This window comes from Bos mutus, chromosome X (assembly GCF_027580195.1).
Source record: "Bos mutus isolate GX-2022 chromosome X, NWIPB_WYAK_1.1, whole genome shotgun sequence".
In the NCBI taxonomy this organism is placed as follows: Eukaryota; Metazoa; Chordata; class Mammalia; order Artiodactyla; family Bovidae; genus Bos; species Bos mutus.
Window position 1 is genome coordinate 76,470,791 of NC_091646.1, and position 7,179 is coordinate 76,477,969.

The window sequence follows — 7,179 nt, forward strand, 5'->3', positions numbered from 1 at the left end:
GATGGAGAAGCCTGGTAGGCTACAGTCCACAGGGTCACAAATACACACACACACACACACACACACTTTATTTTTGGCTGTGTTGGGTCTTTGCTGCTGAGTGGGTTTTTCTCTAGTTGTGTTGAGTGATGGCTACTCTCTAGCTGCGGTGTGCAGGCTTCTCATTGCAGTGGCTTCTCTTCTTGTGGAGCATGGGCTTTAGGGCATGCGGGCTTCAGTAGTTGAAGCACATGGCCTCAGTAGTTGTTGTGAACAGGCTTAGTTGCTCTGCGGCATGTGGGATCTTCCCTGACCAGGGATAGGACCCATGTCTCCTGCATTGGCAGGAGGATTCTTTTACCACTGAGCCAACAGGGAAGTCTAGGATATATATATATATATATATATATATATATATATATATATATTTTAATGTTAACATTTTATTTTGTTTATTGAGGTAAAATATACATAAAATTTACCATTTTAACTATTTTTAAATGTACTTAAGTGGCATTAAGTACATTCACATTGTTCTACAACCATCACCACTATCCATCTCCAGAACTTTTTCATTTAGAACATCTTTAACAACTTTAAAGCACAGGTAACTCTTTGACCCAGCAATTCCAATTCTAGGAATTATCCCACAGATATATTAGCACTATTATGTATTGAAATATAGTCAAAACATGCACAGCAGCATTGTGTGTATTAGAGAAATATTAGAAACAACCTAAATGTCCATCAATGGAGGATGGGTCTAATTAAGGTACATCTGTATAACAGAAAATGAACAATTAACCATAAAATTATAATCCAGGGCCTGTATGTACTCAACAACATGGCCTCAAAATAATAAAGTATAAAAATAAAATTCTAAAACTTCTTTTATGATTTCTTGTAAGCCATATCACCCAGCAAAGAATTCTCTTAGTCTCTGTTTCTCTAGAAATGTATTTTGTCTTTGTTAATTTTTTTTAATTTTAAAACAATTGTGGATTTACTAGAATTTGCAAAAATAGCACAGAGAGGTCTTGTGCACCTTCACCCAGTTTCCTGCAATGGTTAAATCTTATGTAACTATAGTATGATATCAAACAGAGGAAACTGACATCAGTATGATGTGTGTATATAGTTCTATGCTATTTTATTACATGTGCAGATTCAATAACCTCTACTACAATCAGGATACAGAAATATCCTCTTGTTGAAATTATCTGCCTCATGTCACCCTTTCCCAGTTGCACCCACCTCTCTCCCTAGTATCTCTTAACTCCTGACAACCACTAAATTGTTTTCCATTTCTATAATTTTTTTTCATTTTGAGAATGTCTTATAAAGGGAATTATATACTCAATGTAATGTCCTTGAGATCCACCCAAGTTGTTGCTGGTTATCAACACTTCCTTTCTTTTGTTGTTGAGTAACATTCTCTAGTCTGGATGTATTGCAGTGTGTTAACCCTTAAGTTTTTCAGAAAAAAAGTTTTCAGAAAACTAAGATCATGGCATCCGGTCCCATCATTTCATGGCAAATAGAAGGGGAAAAAGTGGAAGCAGTGACAGATTTTATTTTCTTGGGCTCCAAAATCACTGCAGATGGTGACTGCAGCCATGAAATTAAGACACTTGCTCCTTGGAAGAAAAGCTATGACAAACCTAGACAGTATATTAAAAAGCAGAGACACCACTTTGTCGACAAAGGTCTGTCTAGTCAAGGCTATGGTTTTCCCAGTAGTCATGTATGGATGTGTGAGTTGGACCATAAAGAAGGCTGAGCACTGAAGAACTGATACTTTTAAACTGTGGTGTTGGAGAAGACTCATAGAGTCCCTTGGACAACAAGGAGATCAAACCAGTCAATCCTAAAGGAAATTAACCCTGAATATTCATTGGAAGGACTGTTGCTGAAACTGAAGATCTAGTACTTTGGCCACCTGATGGGAAGAGTCAACTCACTGGAAAAGACTCTGATGCTAGGAAAGATTGAAGGCAAAAGCAGAAGTGGGTGGCAGAGGATGAGATGGTTAGATAGCATCACTGATTCAATGGACATGAATCTGAGCAAACTCAGCGAGATAGTGAGGACAGAAGAGCCTGGTGTGCTGCAGTCCATGGGGTAGCAAAGAGTCAGACACGACGTAGCAACTGGACAACAACAACACTCATTCACCTATTGAGGGACATTTAGGTTGTTTCCTATTTTTGGCTATAACCAATAAGGCTGCTGTGAGCAATTGCATACAGGTTTTTGTGTAGATTTAAGTTTTCATGACTCTAGGATAAATGTCTAGGGATACAATTGTTGGACTGCATGGTAGTATATGTTCAACTTATTTAAGAAACTGCCAAACTGTGTTTCCAGAGTGGCTGTATCATTTTATAGTCCCACCAGCAATATATGAATGACCCAGTTTATCTGCACCCTCTCTAGCATTTGGTGTTGAAAGTGAAAATGTTAGCTGCTCAGTCGTGTCCGACTCTTTGCAACCCTATGGACTGTAGCCCGCCAAGCCCGTCAGGCTCCTCCGTCCATGGGATTTTCCAAGCAAGAATACTGGAGTGGGTTGCCATTTCCTTCTCCAGGGGATCTTCCCGACCCAGGCATCGAACCTGGGCCTCCCGTATTGCAGGCAGACTCTTTACAATCTGAGCTACCAGGGAAGCCAGCATTTGGTGTCGTCACTATTTTAAAAAAAATTTAGCCCTTCTAATCGGTGTGTGTTAATATCTCATTGTGGCTTTAGTTTGCATTTCCCTGATAGCTGAAGATGTGGAACATTTTGTCCTATGCTTGTTTCTCATTCGTATATCCTCTCTGGTGAAATGTCTTTTCACATCCTTTGCTCATTTCCTACTTAGATATTTTTTTAAACTTTTCAGTTTTCAGAGTTCTTTAGACATTTTTGATACAAATCCTTTGTAATTTATATGGTTGGCAAATATTTTCTCCATCTCTCTTTTTGTCCTCTTAATGGAGTCTTCTACAGAGCAAAAGTTTTTTAATTTTTGAAGTCCAAGTTATTGATTATTTTTCTTTTTGGATTGTGCTTTTGGTGTTATGTCTTCACAAGCCTAGCTCCCAAAGAATTTTTCTTGTGTTTTATTCTAAAAGTTGTGTAGTGTTATGTTTTACACTTAAGTTTGCAATGTTTTTAGAAACAGCCTTTTTGAGATATAATTCACATGCCATAAAATCCATACATTTGAAGTGTACAATTCAATGGTTTTTAGTATATTCACAGAGTTGTGCAACATCACTACAATCTGATTTTAAAACATTTTCAACACCCCAAATTGAACTCTTGTGCCCAGTCTTCATTCCACTCCAGCCCTAAGCAAGCACAAATTTATTTCCTGTTTCTATAGAGATGCATATTCTAGACAGTTCATATAAATGGAAACATGTGATATGTGACCTTTTGTATCTAGTTTCTTTTACTTATCATGTTTCCAAGGTTCATTCATCCATGTTTTAACATTTATTTGTATTTTATTCCTTTTTATGGCTATTCCACTGTGTGCATGCACCATGCTTTTCCCCTACTTTGCCAGTAGAGTAAAATGTAAAGTCCTTATCTCCATTTGTTTCTTTATACTCCTCCTTTTACAATATTAAGTGTTTATTGAAAACCACATCAAACAATGTTATAATTTTTGCTTCAAACATGATTTAGAAAACTCAAGAGATGTCAAATCTATTTTATTTATTCTGTTTTTACTCCTTCAGTTGTTTTGACTTCCATTCCTGTGCTCCAAGATTTCTTTTTTTTAATCATTACTTTTGTGTTACAAGGATTTCCTTTAGCCATATTTTCAAAATAGGTCTGCTGGTGACAGATTTTCTTAGATTTTTTTCATCTGAGAATGTCTCAATTTCCCTTTTATGCCTAAAGGATACTTTTGCTGGTTAAAGACTTGTTGGTTGACATTTCTTTTACTTCATCACTTTAAAAATGCTATGCCAATTCCTTCTGGTCCCCATGTTTTCTGATGAGATTCACTGTCATCCAAATTGTTTCCCCATGTATATAAAGTATTGTTTCTCTCTCTTTGCTTTCAATAATTTTTGTGTTTAGTTTTTCAGACCTTCCCTCTTTCACCTCTCCTTCCAGGACTTTGATGACACAAATGTTGGAGTTCTATTAGTTTCTGAGGCTCCACTCATTGTTTTTAATCTATTTTCCCCTATTTTCAGATTGGGTATTTTCTATTGTTCTATTTTTGGGTTCACTGATCCTTTCTTCTGTCCTCTCTATTCTGTTTTTTACCCCATCCATTGTTTTTTCTTTTTTAAGCTGGATAATTTACTTTTATTCTTGCAGTTTTATACTAGGAAGTTAACATTTAATTTAATAATCCATTTTCACAGTTGATTTATGAAAAATTTTAATCCTTAAATTGTATATCAATATCCTATGACTCCAAATTTTATTTATCACTCTCCTTCAAGTCTGAAGAAAACAATCACGTAATTTAATAACTTCTACTGCAGATGGTGACTGCAGCCACGAAATTAAAAGATGCTTACTGCTTGGAAGGAAAGTTATGACCAACCTAGATAGCATATTCAAAAGCAGAGACATTACTTTGCCAACAAAGGTCTGTCTAGTCAAGGCTATGGTTTTTCCTGCGGTCATGGATGGATGTGAGAGTTGGACTGTGAAGAAGGCTGAGTGCCGAAGAATTGATGCTTTTGAACTGTGGTGTTGGAGAAGACTCTTGAGAGTCCCTTGGACTGCAAGGAAATCCAACCAGTCCATTCTGAAGGAGATCAGCCCTGGGATTTCTTTGGAAGGAATGATGCTAAAGCTGAAACTCCAGTACTTTGGCCACCTCATGCGAAGAGTTGACTCATTGGAAAAGCCTCTGATGCTGGGAGGGATTGGGGGCAGGAGGAGAAGGGGATGACAGAGGATGAGATGGCTGGATGGCATCACTGACTCGATGGACGTTGAGTCTGGGTGAACTCCGGGAGTTGGTGATGGACAGGGAGGCCTGGCGTGCTGCAATTCATGGGGTCGCAAAGAGTCGGACACGACTGAGCAACTGAACTGACTGACTGACTGACAGACAGCAAGGTCCCACTGATGTAACATTTAGTCTGACGTCCTACACTCAGATGAGAATTAAAAACAGCCAGTATCTAACTGGCCTGAAACCTGATTGTGTTCCTAGCTCAGGATTCCTGTAGTAAATCTGTTCCTGACTCAGGAATCGAACTGGTGTCTCCTGCATTGCAGGCAGATTCTTTACCAACTGAACTATCAAGGAAGCCCTATAAGTCCACACTAAGACACAAAAATAAACTAGGGTTTGTATATCACATAAAAAACTCCACAGTAAAAATAACATTAAAATGCTATCAAATTTCAACCATATTACGGTTTTTCTCCAGTTAGCTTTCAAAATGCCTGATTAACTGAATTAAATGCAATTTTTAAAACTGTTTGCCCAGCATTTCAAAATGGTTATGGAGTATAACTTTTAAAATGTCAAAGTACACTGTACATATTGCACTTTTCTGCTAGGCTGGGCTAGTATCCTCCATGGAAAGACACCAAAACTAGTGAATAAAATACATTTTAAAATCATATGTAGTTGATTAATTTTCCTGAAATTATCATCATCACCACCAAAACTTTCCAGGACTTTGTAAGATTTGATTCCTTAAATACAGTTTTAAAGTTTAACTTAAGGAGAGGGAAAAAAATCCTCATATATTTGACTTATTTCCTTTTTTGGTCATTCATTGACCAAAGAAAATTTTAAACAAATTATGTTTCATATTTTCTGGCTTAACAAAAAGCTATGATCTCTATTATCCAAATTAAGAAAAATTTTACTAATCAGAAGCTATTAATTTTCAAAAGTCTATGTATGTCTCTCTGTAGGTCCCCTTAGAACCTTTCCAAACTTTCATAAACAATAGATTTTAATCAATTATGTACTAGAATCAAATTAGGTAAGAAAAACATTTTGCAAAAATAAAATAACTTCCCAACATGCTTGACAGAAACAAGCTATTCATTTGTGTTCCATTGAAGACATTACTGAAATCTGTCCAGTGGTTTATTTCCAACTGGTCCACTATGAAATTCTTCAGAATGTTTTAAGATTGGCTGTAGCTAGAGTTCTAACTTCCATTTGGACCCTGTTCTCCTTCACTGTTTGGGGGAGGTTTTGGTTTCAGTATCTTACTAAGAATAGTTGCCATCTCTTTTCTCTCATCAAAATTTTTCCACTGCTCATACAGTTTTAAAATAACCCTGATTATTTCCAAGATCTTCTCCATATCCACAGAAAGCTTAGCAAACCACTGTCTGGCATCTTTCTGCTGTAGAACACAGGCTACATGCAGGCAAGCTAAAACTATCATGAAAGGAGGATACAGTAGGCAAAGATCCCTTCTGTAGGTATTGTTCACTATCCTCCACGCAAGGCGAAGCAAAATGTCTTCTTGGCCCATGTTCTGCACATACTGGAGCAAAGGTCTATAAGGATGATACACTATCAAACAACAATCCATTAATTCTAAAAGACAGAATTCGCATTCTAATATATGGTTCATCCTATAAGGAAATTCCTTTGGAAAGGCATATGAAAATCTAGTTTTCAAAACAGAAGTAGCAGCAGAAATCAATCTTGTATTTGAGACTACTCCAAATTCCTCTATTTGGATGCCAAAAGCACATAGATAGGAGCCATTAATACAGGATCTATACTTTTCAGAGAATACCTTACATAGAATCTCTTGAAATAGACTGTAGAAGTGGCAATGATTTGTCTTAATTTAGGATGTTCACCTAATGCTTGGATAACATTTGTAAAAAATATTTGTAATTTTTAATACTCTTTTACTGAGAGAAACTTTAAATCCTTTTGATGTTCCTTCAACAGATCTTGTTTATCAAAAATCCATTGCAAATAGTGTGAGCTCTGCCAAAATTTCCCTGCCATGGGACACAGCTTGCCCTGATAAAAAAGCACCAGCCAGCTGAGCAGCCCACAGAGTGACCATAGACCCAGCCCACCCGGTTACCATGCTCCTTGATCTGATGGGCTGGGCTCTGCTCCTCAGCAGTGATGGTGAGAGCCCCTTGAGTTTTTTTTTTTTTTTTTTAATTCAGTTATTGTATTTTTCTTTTTTGGTCATAGTTTTATTGAGATACAATTTACACATTTAATGTGGATAAAT

The 7,179-nt window shown here is 36.9% G+C and overlaps 1 pseudogene; it reads right to left on the bottom strand.

Moving 5' to 3' along the window:
• Positions 1–5,047: 5,047 nt before the first annotated feature.
• LOC102286669 (cyclin-C pseudogene) lies at positions 5,048–6,941 on the bottom strand (annotated as a pseudogene).
• Between the last annotated feature and the right edge of the window lie 238 nt (positions 6,942–7,179).